Raw genomic sequence first — 21,234 nt, forward strand, 5'->3', positions numbered from 1 at the left:
CACCGTTTGTTTTTGATCACACATCCTATTATTAGTTGAAAATTATATTATGAAATCAGATATGCACCATTTTGTTTGATTACCTATTTTTTCGGCAATACGATAGAACTTACGTCGTTCCTGATTAAAGAAAACTCGCACGTAGTTTTCACAAGCCTCTTTTCAAACTAACTTTACAACTATAAGAGAGTTCTGCAGAGACAGAAACAAATGGTCATCTGACAACGCCAGATCCTAACTATACGGTGAATGCATTATAACCTCGTAGACAAGTTCTTTCAATTTCTGACAGTTTGCTAAATATGAATATGTAATGGCCTTGTCTACATGGTATACGACACCCTTTCTTCTGGCCAGTTCCAGAAGTATCTTTGGACTTGATAAGTGTGCTCTTGCTAATTGTCAATACAAATTCGACTCTATCGTTTTGCCCAGTTATAGTAGATCGTTATGCCTTTTCAAGCACACTACACAGCATAACCTTCCTGGATGTCAGTGTGGTGGACTTTGGCACAGACTGTGGAGCTTTCTCACGTATCGATCACGCTCTTTCTTGCACATTGTTCTCGTAGGTTATTCATTTTTCATTCGCTTCAGAAATGGCTCGAATTCATTGCATTTCATAAGAGATTCGTATATGGAAATTCAATCCCGTAAATACTTTGAGTCAGATCATGCTCCCTCAAACGTTAATCTTCTTTTTGTACCCAGCTTTCTCTAAATGGTTAAATACTCTTGATGATGAATATTTTGGTCATTGGTGATACATACCAATCTTGCACGACTTTTGCCAAAATATCATCCATTTTTGTTGTGATTGGTCGGTCACTGACAGGAGCATCTTGAACATTGAATGTTCTGGAACAAAAACAACTGAACCTCTGTCTTTTGGCTACATGTTCTTATAACGTACGTTACCCATAAACAGTACATATTTCTCCACGGATCTGTCAAGGATTTGCGCATTCATCAAAATAAACCTAATCTACCTTTCGAATCACCTCCATCAGCGAATTGTGTTCTTTACTTTTAACTCTCTATATCTTGGCCAAAATTGATGGTTTTTTATTAAGTAGTTCTTAGGATTTTTTTGTTTCCTGATCGGATGAAAAGAAACAGACAAGACAAATACACAAAGGAATTTCAGTAAGAGGAACTTTTTTAAAACGGAAATGATTATGTCTTTGGCGTAAAATTTGTCTCGGAAAATCACTGGTCTTGAGTTTGTATGATTATGAAAATATGGGTATGGTACGGTAGCACAAGGAAGATAATGGGGAATTTTATAGGCACACACACACACAACAGTTTAAGTTAAGCAAATATACAGCAATAGAAAATACGGAAATAATAAACACTCAGCTAGTAGCATGGTACTGCGGAAATGAAATCTTTTGCGCATACTGAATACATTATGCACTGCACATAATTAGTCAATACCCATAAGAAAGACTGTACTATACGTGCCCAGTCAATACGTTGTGTAGTCTTCTCCACCTTCTATGAAGGTCTGTGCTTTTATCCAGTGATTCACTCTTCTCCACCTAGTAGAACAGTAGGTCTAGTTTTGTAACCGGGGTTGCAGATTGGACGAGATGCCATCGAATAGAATATCACGCATGCTCAATAAGAAACAGATATAGTGATGCGTGCCAGTGGAAGTGCTACATGTCTTGAAGAGCACGTTGGACAATATGAGAGGTGTGTGGCAGTGAATTATCCAGTTGGAAGTGCACATTTTCCTGGCGGCTCAGGAACGGTTTCAATTATGTTCTGTATGTGCACTGGTCTGATCAATGTTCCCTGGGTAAAAAGTTAAATTGTGATTGTATAGTATGACTCCCTACATAATGATGCCTGTCATTGGATCTCTGGGTAGCGAAGTACAACGTTCCCAGTCCATACCACACACATAAACGATAGCTAGTAAAGCAGAATTCTTATTAGTGAACGCAATGATATGGAATTTTTATCTTCAATTTCATTTTTTCTTACATCCTGACGTCGGGATATTGTCATTTACCCAGGTAAGTAGAAGATTTTTAACAAAAAGCTATATTTAAAACGATAACTATTATCTACTTTCTCGGAGTCACAGTCGCACAGTAGTAGAGCGTTCGTGTCTGTTACGTACGGTCCTGGTTCGATCCCTGCTCGAGTCAGGTGAGTTTTGTGATTGACAAATACTTGGTACGTTCCTTCTCTCGTTTCCCACCACTTTTTTCATTCCATCGTTTAATTTATTTTAATTATCGCCACCGTCTGTCTTAGTCATAGAATATAATCGGAGAGATTAAGTTAAATATATATTGCATAATTATATATCCTGATACATAATTAAGACTATATTTGTATAATTCTTTTTTGAATTACTTTCATTAATTCTGCTTATATAGTTGTAGATTTACTTATGTTTTAAATAATATATAGGGCCTATTTATACAGTAGCCGTTTTATTGCCTTAAATTTCATTTCTTTTCACGTCTTGGGTTACCATGCCTGATTTTGAGCATTTTTAGCCAGATATGTGTGGGTACCGTGTAATTTATAGCAGTGCACATTTATTTTTCAAGTTCTCTTTCGATTCAAATAATATATCACTTATTTATATTCCTATTACCATAAAAGTAGTCTAATTTTCATATAATCTTTAATATATAATATATATATTTGCTCAAATTGACTTAACTATTGCCATCTCGTTTCTTTTCCAAATTTTCAATCGCTTGCAAATAAATAAATCTTGTGCTTCGGAAGGACATAGAAGACTGGAAACAAACAAATGGTGAGAATGTGAGCCAAACTATGGGACGAATCACTGAATACTGTTCCGATGTCACAATTTACTGCCAAACGCGCAAGATAGATATACGCCATTTGAAATAGTAACTCCACAAACTTTTCTCTTTAGACTTCACTTTGTTTTCTCTTTCCTTTTTTCTTTTATCGGCGCTTTTATGAGATTTTCGTTGACGATATTGAAGCAAATATAACGATAAAGGGAAGAAAATATACGAAAGTTACCTCTGTTAAAAAAAAGAGGTTTTTTGCCTTTGCCGAAATACAAAATTTCTTAAACGATAGTTCTTTATTTTCAAGAGTGTTTTGTGAAATATTAATGTTTTCTTTTAAGAAAAAAAGAAAATTCCGGCTCAATATCATATGAAAGTATAATTAGTTCATTAAATAAGCGTGATGCCATTCTTTAAGATTTTAAATTGTGTGCTATAGAAGAATACGTAACGAATAGGAAACATAGTGAACAAAATCCTCAAGATAAATTTACTTGAAACATTTCAGGGGAATTTAACTCTCCCCTAGAAAAGTTATAACAACAGTTTGTGGATAGCAAAATTATAATATCGTTCTAACATTTGATTTTATAATATCCGACAAGGTATAACAACATGGATGAATAAATAACAGAAATATCTGGATGGCTGGTACCATGATAAAGGATAATGTTGAGGTAATTGGTACCCAATATAGGTTCTTGGAGAAAGAATGGTGGAGTTTTTAAGGGTTGCGTGCAGGAGTAATTGCCCTTGGGTAGCTCAATGATACATCTATTGGTTTAGCAACTCAAATAGTTTATTTAATCCCAAGACAAATGTGGTGATCCCAGAATCCCCCCCCCAAAAAAAAAACATATTAAAGTATGTTTGCTTGTCAGGATGATTCTAGTAGGGTTTTTACCTGGAGGTAATTAATCAAGGACATTTTGCACTGTGGTAAAATCAATAGTTTGAACCACTTGAAGGAATAATCAACAAGTAAGTTAGTACTAGTAGGCGTGCTCGACAAGGTCTGGTGTGATTGATTACCATCTTAATGTATATAGTAGTGCTGTGAATGGTGCACACATAAAAATCTACTGACATGCAAACGCACTTTGATAAGCTTTTTGTTACAGTATTGTGAATTTTGGTAGGATATTTGTACACTGGAAAAAACTATTTAAGTTGTAGACAAAACGATTCAACCACTCAAGTGTTATCACTAACCTACAACAGTCACAAAACCCACCATTCTATCTCAAATACTCTTTATAATATTAAAAATGACCGATATATATACTAATAACGGAAAATTCCCAGATGATTGCATCTAGATAACAAATAATATCTGGGTTACTGGTGTCCTGACAACGTATAATATCCGAATGACTGGTGTTCTGAAAACAGATAAAACCGTGTGATTGTTACACTGACAATAGATAATATCCATTCAATTGCTATATTGATAACTGATAATCTGACTGATAATAACTGATAACTGAAGTGACTTGTTTCTTGATAACATATAATAACCGGATGACTATTCATCTGATAACAAATAAAACCAGAATGACTAATATTCTGATAACAGTTAATATCTGGATTGTAGGTTCTTGATAACGATTATCTTCCGCATGACATAAATGTTGAGAATGGAATACGCTTCGTCGAGAACATTGAAAATACCAGCTAGTAGTAGAATGGAGCATTCCGTTTAATGGAGCATGTTATAAAGTGTGATTATTGTAAACCTTAGAAAATAGCAAAATACTAATACGAATTTAGATTATTATAGCGAATTACGAATTTAGTCTAAAACTATTAGATCACTTTAATTTGTTAGTTTAAAATAACTGACAACTTTTATTTAGGTGTTTATTCATTACTTATTAAACAAATCTGGAAAAGTTATAATGAAATTTCAGTTAGAGTACGGAATTGTTACAATAAAGACTGATGAGTATATGAAGAATTTTTAAAAACTGACAAGAAGGTTTCTGAAGAAAGAATAAAATAAACATTTTTTGATGTAGCAATGGAGCAACACATTTGTATTTATTTAGCCTTACTTTTGTTAGAAAAAATTAAATTCTTACACCACAGGCAATCAATTAACGCACGCCAATGGTGTCCAAGTTGAATATGAGAAATGAGTATATGATAGTTATAAATTTTTTGAGTAAAACTCTAAAACGTCAACACTGAAACACATCTAATCTTAGCAAGTAAAGGTTGCAAGTACCGTTGTTTATTGGGTGCAAGATTTGTTAGTGTCTAAGTAAATTCCGTAAAGGACATGAAACTATCCTGAAGCCATATATAGAAACGAAGTCAACATAGTCAAAACCATACTGAGACTGAACCAATGAATAACCATCCAATAAATTGCGAAGGAAACTAGATTACCTTGGATTGAATTGACGCAAATCTGAGAAATCAAAATTGATAGAAAAAGATTAAGTTTTGTATTCACGACAATACCTAGCTGCACAATATTTCTATTACCAAAGCTGTTATTGATGATTACTGGTTGACTCGAGGATTGAAGCATTCGAGTCACCTAATCTTTTGCAATAAAAATTCTTGGCTCTATACTTCTTTCAATCACCTGTTATATTAATACTTCGTTTCCTCCTATATCTAATTTTGATACAGAACACTTTCGGTCGTTCTAAGTTACCTAGTTTACTATCTCTGCTCCTACGTTTGTAGCCAGTTCAAACTTTTGATTTAATTTTAGTTTTTTTAAAACCATTATCCTACTTTCTTCGCGACTCTTGTTTAGTTCCTAAGGGGTTTCCAATATTAAAATTCCTTTATATATTTACCGTGCTTTCTCCGTGTGTTCATCTGTCTGTCCGGGAGGCAAAATCTGTCTGTCGGTTGAAGAAAAAATCAAAAACTATTTGGTGGGTGACCTTGAATTTTGGCCATGATATAGAGTGTCAAAAATCAGGATTCGAGTTCGTTCATGGAGGAAATCCATCCACCGGAAGTGGTAGAAATAAACTATTTTCTTGTTTTAACGTTAATCACTATAAAGCAAAAACGGTAATAGATAGCGAAAAGTGATTCCCTGCAATCGATTTAGTGTTTTAAGAATACATTTTATATCCATCTTTAACTATTTACTAAAACCGGAAGTGATATAAATGTACTACAACTTCCGGTTTCAATATTGATTTACATAGAACAAAAACGATAAGAGAGCGAGAAAGTTTTTCTGTTTTCCTGGAATCTGTTTAGCGTTCTAAGAATAGATGCTATCTACTTTCCTAACCCACTATTCAAATCATAAGTGTCAAGGGGCACAGTGGTTCAGTGGTAGAGCGCTTGCCTCAGATGCGTGGGGTCCCTGGTTCGATCCCTGCCCAAGTAAGTTTATAGTGAACATCATTTTGTCCATGAGTTTCCCGGGTTACTCCTGTTTCCTTCCACATTCTCATACCACCAATACTTCCATCATCATTCAGTTGCCTTAATCATTCGTCTTCCTTCGCCTTACAGGCATAATTGTGGGACGTTAAACTGAGAGATTTCATTTCATATTCTAAGCATAAGTGAAAGAAATCAACCATTTCAAGTGTAACGTTGATCTATATGAAGAAAAAGCGGTATACATAGATAGAAACAGTTTTCAACAATTAATTTGGTCGTCCGAAGAACATATTCTATTTCTACTCTATCTCTCTACTGAAACGAAAAGCAGTAGAAATCTACTACTTGTTCCCGTTTCAATGTTAACATAGAAAATGTCACACTTCATTAACCAAACTTCTTTACGTGGAATACACGTAGCACAGCTACTAGTTTTAATTCATATTAGTTTTCGCTTCAGATTCTACTACAAGAAATACAGATAGAATAAGGATAGAAAGTTAAATATTACCTTTATTTATTTTTAGAAATTCATTATTTTTTTCCCCTTCAGTCGTCAACTTTATTTTAGGAGAAAATAAAAGTTTTGGTTTACCATGACGTTCTTGGTTACAACTAAATTGAAGCAATTATTTATTCATCTCGACAAGAAACCTTTCAACTATTAAGTAATTTGTTTAATTTAAAATAAGTCTACGGTACAGTTCGGCTTCAACTTCTACAGAAAGTCTTAGAAGAAGAAGAAGAAAATATATTAATTGAAACATTAACTCTGTTGTCATCAACCTTCTGAGCGCTTTTGATATTCACTGAAAAGGTTTCAACTCAACTCAGCATAACTATTTTCCTTACAATTCAGTTTTTACGTCAAATAACTAATTGAGTCACACGAAGACGAATGAAATTCATTTTCTTCCCTCACACTCTCACATGCACTTAATTATACATAAATATTGGTGAGCTTCACCTTGGAAATACTGAAAGGTATTGAAACACTAGGAAATTCGTTGAAGTAATTGCCTAATGGAATGGTCATTTCTCTCAGTTCTTCGACAGTAGATGGGGCTGTTGTAAAGGCATGTGGAAAGCAAACTATCGAAGTGATACAATATTTAATGAAATATTGACGAATATTGAACGAAAAGTAAAAAAGTTTACTAGTAAATAAGTTTCCCAGCTTGAAGACTTAACAAAACATCCATTAAAAAAAATCATTAAGTCCAAATTCTACATTTGATAGTGCATTGCCCACGAGACAAGATGAGACGAAAAATGACGGTTTTTCATTCGTCTCATGTATATATTAGAAATTTCACCATGTCTTGATTCTTGAATAATTGCTTCTTGTTTTGTAAATTTACGTAAACAATAGCAGTAATACCACCGTGTCTCTCCAAAATATTTTTAGAATGTATCCTCTACCATAGGAGCAGACAATGGATATCCAAGGTAGTGCTGAACTGAGATTCAGAGCTGAAAATGGTGCAATGTCATAATCTGCAGTCCAGCTTTCCTTGTACGGTTTCAAACACAGCCGTATGTGTTGTTTTAATGGCAGCCTTACACATGGGTCGATTCACAGTCCGGCTGCTGCTACTCACCGGCCAATTATACGGGATGAAACAGGGTGTTGTATTGAATTCATTACCTGTGCTTGAATGGAAGGCACAGATGTGAAGAAGTTACGATGCTCTTGGCGCACAATAAGGCGATCTTACTTAGTGGAGTCAGACTTGGTCGTGTGTGGGTTTCCTCAAGTACCCATTCAATCCAATATCGGACTACTGTCACACCCGAATGTTCTGTCCACATGCCTGGATAATAGACGAGGCAATTAGCTGGTGAGTTGCAGACCCACAATGAGGTACCTTTCAAAATCTATCAAATGCTAGTCACATTGTCTCACACGAACACGAACACGAACATTCTCCATAGTCTTTCACAGTACTCACTAATCATTCAACACTGCGCATACCCCCTTTTACAGTATAACTATTAAGCTTGACAACATGACACATATTGACATCATTAATTCACTTTAGTGGCCATTCTAGCTGCCAGATTATTGCAGCCCTAAATGGTTCCATATCCGTTGATAGTATGCACTTATATGTGGAAATTGGACCATTCCTTCAGTGTTTAACTTTTTTGTCAGTCTGTGTAGTTATTTCCTCTGCCATTCTAAACACACACACACACACACACATGTTACCAAGGATTTTTAGAGAGAATGCGGGAAAACTGATGTGGAACTCAATCAGCATCTGAACACCCAATTGTGATAATTATAGTTTAACGCAAGTTGCATAATCTGAACATCTGTGTTCGAATTGCAATTCCTAAACCGCTGATCAGACAAACAACGCTTTAGCAAGAGTTAAAAAGGTTTTACATCCCACGATTATGCCGGATAAGCTAAAGGAGATGGTGATAAGAAGTGAATGAATATGGTGGAATGAAGAAAGTGGGATGAAACGGGAGAATCCCGAGAAAACCCACGACGTGGTGTTTGTCCACCACAAAACTCACTTTGTACGAGTTGGATCGAGTCAAGGACCGCATGCACCAGAGGTGAACGCTTTACTACTGAGCCACCACTGCCCCCAGCAAGAAAAATTAGTACTAAAGAACAAGCAAAGTGGACCGATGGTTATTAAAAAATTATTGTTATTATCTGGTGAATCCTCTTTCAACTTATTTCTAATTGTAGATCTTGTGTATGTGTGGCGTATGCCCATAGAAGATTATGCTTCTGATTGTCTTCTCCATATTATCAAACATGGTAGCAGGTCAGTGATGCTGTGGATCGTATAAATTCTGATATTCCATAGATCCTGTGGTTACACTCATAGGACGTATTATTACTAATTGGACATATTATTATTATGTGGCCATTTTAGGTATTCACTTGTATCCTATGGTCCAGATGTACCTCCCGGTTAGTGAAGCAAATTTTCTAAAAGGTGATGATTTGCCAATTTATCGATCAATCCAGAGTTTGATTGATCGATGCAAATTTCCTAAAAGGTGATGATTTGCTAATTCATCGATCAATCCAGAGTTGTTGAACATAAACATTGCGATAAACCATGAATATTATACTTTCCTTTGCCCGCCCAATCCTATTATCTCAACATTATTAGACAACTGTGGACAACTTCCAGCCTTAGATTCCAGAGTGTATAACCTCCTCTGTCCTCGCTGACGAAACTGAGTTCTGCACCCCATGAGAAATGATTTAATGCATATTATTCTAGATACCAGTTATAACTTTTATTCTCTCATTCCGCGACGAAATAGAGTTGTTCTGAAGACTAGTAATGGTTTCGCACCATATTAATTAGATAAGCTTAATTTTAGAGCGTTTTCTTTATTTTGATAGCATCTATATATAAATTAGAATGTAATAATAACATTATTAGAGTTATAAATATGGATTTTTCTTTCAATAATATCGTGAGAAATAAAATTAAAATAACATGTTTAATTTTAAGGAGTGATATTTGAATTTGTTATTTGAATGTTCTCTTGCTCTCGAATGTACGTATGATCATTAAGATGACTGCAAAGAACAGAAGAACTCCTGAAGTGTTTAATTTCAATTAATGAGATAAAACTTCTTAATGAACTAATTAGTAAAAGTAAACTAAGAAAAAAACGGAATTAAAGTCTAATAGATTGTCGTTGTTTGTAATACGATAAAGTGAATAGCATCAGCACCAATTGGTTATGCGTTTAACATTGGTTTTAGAAATATATCAACTTTAAAGTATTATATATGAGGGGTTTTCATACAACCAATACAGTCAACAGATAGCACATACGTAAGGTTATTTATTGACATAGGCTTCATATCGGTTGAGGCATCGTGGGATGAGTTTAAAGAGCCACGTTATCACGAAGCAGTTCACCTCATCGTCTGAAGAATACCATGCACAATGTGATAAACGCTCCTGAACGATATTTTTAATTCTGCACTGAGAAAAATAATTGTAGGTGGCGTACTTAAAAAGATAGGTTACATACGTAATTCCTGTAGTTTTTGGACTTAACGTACAGCAGACGTATAACTGAAAACGCATGTTTTATAATATTTTCTGTATAAGTGTTCCATCTATACATATTTTCCGTATGAAACAATGTAGGCAGTCAGGATCTCACATACAAATGGACGTATATAACATATAGCTGACGAAGGTAACATAAGTATATGCATGTGATATACGGAAAACTGTTACATGTTATACATCCTGCAACGGCATGATGTAACATCTAAAGGCAGTGCCTATATAACATACGGATAACGTATGTTCCGTACTGATTTCTATAGTAAGCAAGAGGATACCGTATATTTGTACAATATATCGCTGTCCGGAGAACGGATTTTTCTCTGTGTGCCATCACATACCGTAACGTGATCCTTCTGTTGTGCTGAATCACCTCCTCCACCGAGGTGTGTTCTAATCTGCTGATGCCGTGCTGGACCGGCCACTACGCTTCTTGTCGGTGACGTTTTCTCTACCAGGCGCAAACTTTCGACAATATTCTGCGACACGCTGATGGATAAGACATTACAGTCTCTCCGTAAACCTATACTAGCTGCCCGTGAATTTCAGCCACAGTTACAGGTTTCGCCCACAGAAATCGACTAACAGACAATGATGCCAACCTGAAACAATATGAAATCCCATGTCGAGAGGCAAAAAATCCCATTTTACGTGTGAATTTCCCACGTTGTACTAATTAAAAGTATGCTGTAATATTAAAAATTAAATCACTTTTTATAATATCTAAATGAATAAGCCGTAAATTTCGATCTTCTCGAAAAATCCCATATATGCTGCTTATTATCCCTTTCCGAGAAAATAAGGTCAAAAACTCCCACGATATGGGATTTTTTCCACAGGTTGGCATCACTCCTAACAGAGAGGACTTCTTCGCAAGACCAGTTTTCCAAACAATTTGTCGTTTGTGTTTACCTACAATAGCGCTGTGGTTGGCGAGTGGATGAAACTCTCCATAGTTGCCAACTCCATGTACTAAGCTTACTGCACATTCCTCATTCCTCTATAAGACGAAACTCTAGTAATATTGGCCTTGTAACTTTAGTTTCTGATCCTCCCTCGTATTACGTAAGTGATGTGAATGATAAGAAACACAGAATAGTAATTTTATCTTTTAGAAAGTATTTTTTTCATTACTTAATGCAGTAAGACTATCTAGAAAAAACGGAACATCTAGGATGGGCGGGAAAGAAGATATATCACAAACTGCATTTTTCTTTTTGGTGAAAAATGGCCCTTGCGAAGACCGATAATAATATACGATAAGGATCTGAAAAGTGATCCTACCTCATTACCTGAGCTTATTTTTATTTTATTTATTTATTTATTTATTTTTTGAGATAACGTCCCACGATTATGTATCGAGGCTAAAGGAGACAGATGTAATGAGATGGATGATAATGATGGAATTATGGAAGTGGTAGAAAATGGGAGAACTCTGAGAAAGCCCATTCACACGATGTTTGTCCACCACAAGTCTACTTGAGAGAGTTAGGATTGAACCAGGGATCCCACGGGTCAGAGCCATTGCAAACTTAAAATATTGGAAGGCTAATGCACAAAATGAAATCTAATGTAAAACTAAATGACTGATATAAAACTTTAGGAAATAAAAGACTAGTGTAAAAGTGAAATTTATGAAAGATGAAGATCAATATAAAACTAGAGCTTACAGATCTGGAAGAGTGAGATAAAACCGGAATTTGAGAAGTTGAAAAATTTGAAATTGAAACTTAAAGAAGACTAATATAAATTAGAACTGAAGGAAATTGAAAGCTAAGATAAAACTGGAGCTTATGAATCAAAAAATTAAACTGGAACTTGGGAAAATTGAAAACTTGTATAAACGGAAATTAAGAACGTCGAAAACTAATGAAGAATTGAAGAGTAAGAAAGTTGAAAGCTACTATAGAGCTGGAATTTTAAAAAAGTAAAAACTACTACAATTAATCTAAAATTGGAAATTAAACAGAATCACACTAATACAAAACAAACATCGAAAGCTAAGATAAAATTTGAACTTAATAAAGCAAAAGATTAAAATTCAACCAGATTATTAGCGTTTAACAGGAAAGAAAACCAAAGAGGGGATACATGAGAATTAATAGATCTCCTCAAAGCAAACAAAGTAATATGAGTTAGTATAATCCTCACGTATTGTTTACGAGAAAATCAACGAAAACTACGGTACTTTATGTAAGCCATAACACATATGAACATGAAATTGATACTAAAGTAAACCTTTTTGAAGCTTTCTATTATGATACTAGCAAGAATAAAACAGAACTAGAAAACTAATATAAATATTGTACTTAAGAAAGCGAAAGATTATCATAATAAAAATAAGCTTTAAGAAAGTATTAGCTTATGCACATAACTTACAGGATTACCATTAGGTAGCGTTATTTCTTATACGAGCATTTCTTATATAATGTATCGTAGCAATACATGTATTTAAGAGGCACATGTGTCAGCTTCAAAACACATTAGAAGTCATACAATTAGGAAATGAAAAAAGGGTTGTATTTTTGCTGTGAAAATGTCCTCGTTTGTTCTCGAAAAACGTCATTGACCGAAAGCCTTACTTTACTATTTTTTTAAAAGAAAAGTTGTGCTGAAGGTTGCAACAAACATACTTGATTAGTTAGCATGTGTGAACGACAATTTCAACGATTCAAAGATGGCGATTTCGTGTTAAGGACAAAGAACATGAAAACCTTCGAAGAAGTTGAATGGCATGCGTTGCTGGATTACAAGTTAGTCAACCAAATGTTTCCAGACGTCTATGTGCATTAGGAGAGATCGAAAAAGAAGGAAAATGGGTGAAGACGATAAACCACTTGCCACATTTTGATTACCAGCCAACAAACAAGGTCGTTTGTTTATCAAATTGTTATTGGCGATGAAAAGTGAATTTATATTTACAATTCAGAATGCAAAATATCACAAGAAGAAGAAGGCTTTACTCTGCATTTGGTGAGTTTAAAAGTGGGTTTTGCACACCCAGTTGTTGAAATCTGGTCAAGCAGTTGCTGGAGACTGCTATCGACAATAACCATTCAATTTGAATTAAGCTTTGGAGAAAAACCGTACAGATTGGGACAATAGATGTGGCAGAGTCATATTCCTTCATCATAATGCTCGAATACATGTTGCTAAGCCTGTCCGGGAAACACTGTGTTGGAATGTTTTAACCCCAACAAGCGTATTTACCCGTCATAGTCCCTTCTGACTACCACTTATTTGTTTGATGGAGTATGGACTTTCGGAACAGAGTTTCAATTCTTATGAAGAAGGGAAAAATTGGTTTGAAGGATGTATGGCCTCAGATGATGAGGAATTTATAATTTAACTGAAAGATGGACAAAGATTGTAGCTAAGGACAGATAATAATTTGAATAAATATTTTTTTTTCGTTTAATAAATAAGCCAAACACCATACTTGTCGAAGAATCCCGCAAATCATGTGCATATACCTAATAGAAGACTTTGAACTTAAGGAAGCGAATGTACATCATAAATATGGAGCTAAAAGAATTAGAAGACTAATAGAAAACTTGAACTTAAGAAATAGAAATATTATCGCGAAAATGAAGCTTTAAGAACTAGATATGGCAGGAAAACTTAAGAAAGTGAAAGATCATCGTAATAGTTATGTTTAAATAAGTGGGAGGCTAATACTAAACTTTAACGTACGGAAGTGAAAGAATATTATAAAAATGGAGGTTAGAAAAACAGATTGATACAGAACTTGAACTTAAGGAAGTGCAAGATTATCGTAAAAGGTGAGCTTAAAGAACGAGAGGACTAATATAAAACTTGAACTTAAGAAAGTAAAAGATAATCATGAAAGGGAGCTGAAAGAACTAGAAAACTAATGGCATACTAAAGCTTAATGAAGTTGATAACTAATATAAAACAGGAAGTAAGGAAACTGGAAAAGTAGTATAAAGCTGAAACTTAAGGAAATGGAAACTTAATGTAAAACTGGAACTGGGTTACTATAATCTTAGCTCAGTTTGATTGGAAAAGGATGAAGCAAGCTGTTATTTGTAGTGCAAGTGATTATATCACCATCATAGGTATTCTGCCCTTAATGGCAAGTCTCTTGCCGTAGCTGAGCATCTTCCATGCTCCACGGTCCTCCGCTAACCTCTTCGTCTTCACGTATGATCTTTCTGTTTTCATATCATCCATTCATTGTAGTCTCCTTCGCCCCCTCTCTCTCCTTCCCGCCACCATACCGTCTAGGACGTCCCTCATGATATAATTTCTTTTTAGGCAATATCCCAACCAGTTTCTCTTCCGCTTCTCAATAATATCTAGAAGTGTACTTTTCTCTCGCACCATTTCTAACACCCTCCCATTCGTTTTCTTCACGATCTAACGAATTCTTTCCATTCTTCTCCACACACACATTTCGAAGGGTCTTCCAGTCTTTTTTCATCATTTTTACGTAATGTCCGTCCCATACAGTACAACACTCCACACGAAACATTTTATGAGTCTCTTTCTCAACTCTTTATTCAAGGTCCCACGAAACAAACTTCTCTTATTCCTAAAGGCTTCTTTTGCCATTCCTGTACTTGCTTTTATTTCACGTTCGCACTTCATGTTATTACTAATAATACTATCCAGATGCTATTATATATAGCATCTTAAATGCATAGAAAAAATATACGTAATCTATGTAAAAATTTTAATGAATATTTTGAATCAACAAATATTCTAGATTAAAATAACAATCTAGTTTCCTTTTTTTAAAAATAGAAATTACATGTATCAATTAATTCTTAAAAAATGTCAAAGCTGTAAAAACGCTACAGTAGTTTAATTTGAATTCATCTTTTAGATTGCACATGTAACACGTATATACATATGATGCAGCACAACTACGTTTAATCCCTACGGAGAATCCTTCTAACCATATTCCAATCGAATTTGCACAATGCACTAATTATACAGGACATTCACCCATAAATCATGAATAGTTCCTATCTGCCTGACCACAGCAAAATTTTCTCATTCTGTCAATAGCTTTATTCAGAAAGCATCGCTACAAATACAGTTATCTCCTACAACGTTTATTAATCTAAGTACTGTATATTGATATAGAATTCAATATTAATGATGAATATGGCTTCTGCTTTATATACATATTCTGTTACAGAGAGAGAACAGAAAGAAAAATAATATTGGGAATTAACTTTTGAGAATAATTGAACATTACGAAACTTTAATGAACTTTAATTCATTACGTACTAATATAAAATTTTGTAAATAATTTAATTTGATTCTAAATTAATATTCGTGGCCATTTTGCCGATGCGAATGTAGATTTTACGTGTGACTCCGAGATCGATTCCTGGTAACGCACAAGCTGTGATAAGTAAGGTAAAAAAACGATTGAGTACTACTGTTTTAGACAGCAAGTTACATTATGTCTCATTTGGCCTCAGTGCTGAAAAGAGACATTAGAAAGCCTTATTAATTAACTAATCACATAATTAGTTAAATTTAGATGAAAATTTGATGAGTTTGCTAGTTGCTTAACTTGGGATCCTTTATGTAGAACCTGTATTTTCCATATTAAATGACTACTTATTACTAGAGACGAAACTTTTTCGTCAATACGATACGTGCGAAATGTTAAAAAAGTGCTTATATGTTTCAAGAAATCTCAAACGTTTACTTTCAGAGCCAGAAATCACGTTTATATTATCGCAAATTTTTGCGAAATTCGATATTACTTACGAGAAATGCAAATGAAAACGAAAAACCGGAATTATTCTTAATTATTGCTAATAATAACTAAACTTCGCATTTCAAATATTATTTAACTTAAAAAAACGTTGCATTGAGACGTCTGCGTTAATTGCAATGAATTCTGATCGTACTCCTTGTCTTCCTACAACCAACATTTCACATCTCATAAGCAGAGTTGTATAATATTTCAGGGCATTAAAATTACAGACTGGAATGTTTCTTTATTATGAATATAATTCTCTGAAATTACTTGAAAACATCGCCACCACTAGGCCCTTCAAATTCAATTCACATTTTACAATTGCAAGATATTCTGTTCAGAAGGATTTATTGAGCTGTGGATGTCATATATTTTCGTTAAGTGTTTGATGTTTTTTTTTTTCGATTTATATTAAAGATGACGAGGAGAAAGGGCTGCAGATCAGAAGTTGATCCAGGACACGTGGAAAGGCTATATCAAGCAGCTACAAAATGAGGCGAATTATAGAAGAAGTATACGTAGGATGGAATGTTAACAGAAAGGTAAATGGAAGAGATAAGGAACATAGAAGTAGAAACTGCAATTAATAAAATGAAAAGTGACAAAGCAGTTGGTGTTGGATCAAATCCCAACAGAGATTTGAAGAAGCCTAGGCAAAGAACGAATATATCTCTGTGCTGTGTTTGTGCACAGAATGGGGAAGACCTGTGATATATATATATATATATATATATATATATATATATATATATATATATATATATATATATATATATATATATATATATATATATATATATATATATATCAGAGTTGCTTGGGACCAGACTGTGATGACCAGACGGCTGGGTACAATTATCTCGGATTTTTTTAAAAGGTTTGGGAGTTGCCGTGGTTAATGTCTTTCAAAAGTGAGAAAGGGTTGTGAAACCAGCACCAAAATGGGGTGGCTATACCTAATTAAAGATGTCAGATATTATAGACTGTTGAGGTTGCTACAACAGGACAGGTTACATACTGATTCTATTAACATAAGACATTAACCCACTTTAATAGTGGACAAATCACGAGTATGTTTGAGCATACAGCTGAGCATACGAGTGTTTGTCTTTACAACCAACGTCTTATACGTGTACTTACGTTGACACCACTGCATGATCAATAACGATTGGAATAGGGATTGGATCATCATAATTGGATCTCTGGGCAATGGCACAACATTATATGATCGGATGAACCAGGATACTGGCTTTATCACATCGATGGCTGTTCAGAATCCTTCGTCTTCCAGGAGAAGAGCTACTTAAGAAGTTCATAGTTAGATGATGGCAGGCTGATGGTAGTTCTTATGATTTTGGGGAATCTTCACATTGGTATTTATGGGCTCGGCAGTTCATGTGGAGAGCACCATGACGACTACTATCTACTGGCAGGCCATAGTTGATCACGTACACCTATTCATGTCGGCCATATTTCCAGCCAAGAATGGCATCTTTTAGCAGTCAAACGCTCCTTGTCACAAACGCTCCTTCGAGGAACACAATAGTGAGTATCAATTCCTGCAATGGTCGACAAGTTCACCCGACCTTAACCCAATTGAAAACTTGAGATGTCATTGAACGCCAGATCCGAGTTCATCGCGCGGAATTCACAGAAATTAAGTATTGAGAGTGTAGAAATGGTACGCAATGCCCTAGCCACCTGCTAAGGCTTCATTGCTTCCATGCAAAACCGCATTGCTGCTGCCCTGCAAGCCAAAGGTCGACATACTAGATATTGACTAGATGCTCGTAATGCTCTGACTGGTTATTTCATTGTTACTAAATAAACTTTTTCTTTTTACGTAAGTTAATAGACCCATCATAATGTGCTACAGTCACTGATAACTTTTATATGCTCTCTCTATATATATGTACGTATATGTTATTTTCTTGGCCTCAAAACATTTTCTCGATGTTTGAATCACCCTTCTAAAATCGTTGTTGTCGAATAGAAAAGTACCTTGCTATTCAATGCACGACTTTTATACCTATTATGCAAAGAAAAATTCTCTTTCTTTCCTCGGTACAGTACCATAAGATCTTCAAGTCGCCATTTTTCGAAGTTCCTTTCCGTTCCCCTTTACATATATATTCCGTTTTCCTCGACTACCTTTTCTCAGCTTCTGAATAGAGATAAAATTGGTAGGGGCTATATAAAACGGTAGGCACGGCGAGGCAATGACGACAGATAGCCCAAAAGCCTTAACACGAAGCAAAAGGCACTAAAAAGTTCTCTCACACCGCAAAAGAGTCGTTTTCGACCATCTTTTTTACTGACGCTTAGCCTTTTCTGAAAAATCTTACCTTTTTTGTCGTGTTTTCTTAAAAAGGGCAGTCCGGATTTATCTCTTCTTCTACTTTAGCTTTCGTTTTTATCCGACCACTGTTTTCTTTTTAGTTTTTTTTTTTTAAAGAAAAAGAAGTCTTTGACCGTTCACCTGGTCAGCTACTTTCCAGCTCAACGGGTAAATGACGCTGTTAAAACCTGTAAAGAAGTTGGGTCAATTACCTGAAAAGTAATCTTTTTTCCTTCTCCCTGCCTCTCTCTTTTGCTTTAACTATTCCTCTTTCGCTAGCTGCAATCTGCTTTGACTTCACCTTCTACGAGACTATTGATGGTGAGACGCAGCCAATATAGAAATCACCTACCAACATCGGGTTCTCTGCAATCTGTGCATTAAAGAAAAAAAGTGAAAGGGTTGAATCCTCGTTGTGTGTTTAAGAGATTACAATATCTGAAAGGTTCCCAAAAAGGAAAGAAAGAAAGAAAGGAAATGTGCGGGTATCCTTAAGTGTAAGGAATGGATATGAAGACATGAATATCTTGTTAGACTTTAAAAGAGCCATAGTTTATATATAAAAGCCATATGAAGAGTCATTTCTACAACCACTATCTTTAGGAAGGGTTTTACAAAATAGCGTGTACGGTCTTAGAAGCATTATCTTTTGTATATTGTTACTAAAGAATATATATGAGATTTTCAGAACATTGTTTCGGTAATCATTGTATTATTTCGACGTTTCATTGGCCATAAACGATTAGTCATGAACTTCACGGAATTTTTGTAAAGATGGAAAAAATATTAAGTGTTTTTTATATATATTATTCTGCACGATTTGTGTTTTTCTGCATGGAAAAACCCACGTTGTTGACTTGGGATATTCTAACTTCGAATATTTCTGGATAACCATAGGCAAGAGACTGCAGCATATTTCGAATTTTTAAAACGCCTCTCCTAACGTTTAAAAAAAGGGGTCAAAATTCTTAAAGCACCTCCCTCAAGTTAAGCCTCTCAAATTAGACAATACAAACGATTCTACGTAAGTACGACTTCAGCATGGAAAGTTTAGTAAATCTAAGAAAACAAATCATAAAGAATATACGAGGGTAAATCAAAAATTATCCGCAACGTAGATGTAACTATTTCTACTATGCTCATACTGACTTCTTTCCTTGTTTGTTTCATTGTTATGCTGTTGTGGTCATGCTCTGAAAGTTTGATTCTGATTTCTTTATTTGTCTTTCATTTATTGCAGATAGAATATGGCTGCTTCATTAGAAGTTTCGCACCGAAGAGAAACAATTATCAATGATCCAGTTTTTGTGGTCGGGAGGTGGTATCAGGAACCATGACCACTTTCCAGACGATGTGCCACTTCACCAATAGGTATAGTCACTCGTCTGTCTAACGAAACCACCTGCATCCTCAATTTTGTCATCATTTGTGGTCGTAGATGGTCTTCCGGCTTCTTCCTCGTGCGTAACACTTCTGCAACCATTTTTTAAAAATAAATTTTCAGTCTACTCGTAGACACTCCGTTGCGGCAAGATACTGTTCCTGTAGTGCGGCGAAAGCCTTTGAGGGATTACGGTCACTGATACACCTTCCGACCACAAAAACCGGATGACTGCTCCTTGTTTCTCTTTGGTGCAAACTTCTAATGGAGCGGCCATGATCTGTCTGCAACAAAAGGAAGACAAATGGAGGAAGGAATTAGGATCAAACTTTCATAGCATGACCACAACAATATAGCAATAAAATAAACGAGGACAGAAGTCATTATGAACAATGTAAGAAAAGTTATAGCTACATTTTTGACTTACCCTCGTAGATCAAAGAAAGAAAAGTATAAGAAGTGTGGAACAGTACATAAGCCAAACAAGTGCTCTCCATATGACGTAAAATGTCACATATGTTTTTGCTAAAATCCTTTTCCAACCATTATATGACCTAACAAAAGCCGCACATAATCAGGTACACATCAGGTTACCAAATCTCAGAAATCGAACATCGAAATCAACAAATTAATAGCAACTACTAAATTCTTCTCTTGGTTTAACATTTCTTCACATTGTCGTGTGCCGTGATCTTATATGGCAAAGTTATTACTACTTTACTATCCTACTGTAACGCCCCCATCCGTAGCCTAGCGGACAAGGTGGGAAAAACCAATCCAGCCTGGCCTCAGAAGGGGCTTTACACGAGCAAGTATCCGGATAGCTCAGGCTGTTGTTTCAATTCGGAAATCCAGAGGAGTGATAGTTCTTAAATTAACAGTAAATATATATATATATAAACAAATAACAACACAACCAATTCAAGAATAAATGTTTATTACAAATAAATTACAATAATTAATTTGTCTTCTCGCTGCCAAGTCAAAATCTGGATTCAATAATAATTATTTTATTTCTCAGTTTGAGAAAAGAAAAAAAATATTTAATATAATTCAAAGAATTGTTCGCTGAATCGTAAATCTTCAAATTGAATAATAAAGCAAATTCTCCAGTCAAGTCAGGAACCTCTAAAGTTTGACGCAAATATTCGAGGCCAGTCAAGGACCTCTCACACTTGACTCTAATATGCACACTCAAGGCCAGTCTAGGACCTCTCTTGTCTAGTACTAATATATTCCTTTCTTTAAAAATAAGAAATAAATTTGTACCTTTAATCGAGTGAAGATTTCCCTTTCTTTCAAACCGAAGAAAAGTTTCATAAATACTTATCATAAAAAAAAATTATTCCTATTAATTTTTCGCAATTTAGTTTGAAAATAGAAAATTCCCGACGAAAAACAACTGCAAACAACTTTGCTATACTCAATTGAATGCGTTGCAACATCGAAACATCTGAAACACAAACCGGTCAAACATACTCCAAACAGTACGAACAAGTCAAACGAAGTTTTCTTTTTTAAAAAAAAGAATCAAATTTTACTATTAATTC

This window comes from Thermobia domestica, chromosome 7 (genome assembly GCF_964235325.1).
Source record: "Thermobia domestica chromosome 7, izTheDome1.hap1.1, whole genome shotgun sequence".
NCBI classification, from domain to species: Eukaryota; Metazoa; Arthropoda; class Insecta; order Zygentoma; family Lepismatidae; genus Thermobia; species Thermobia domestica.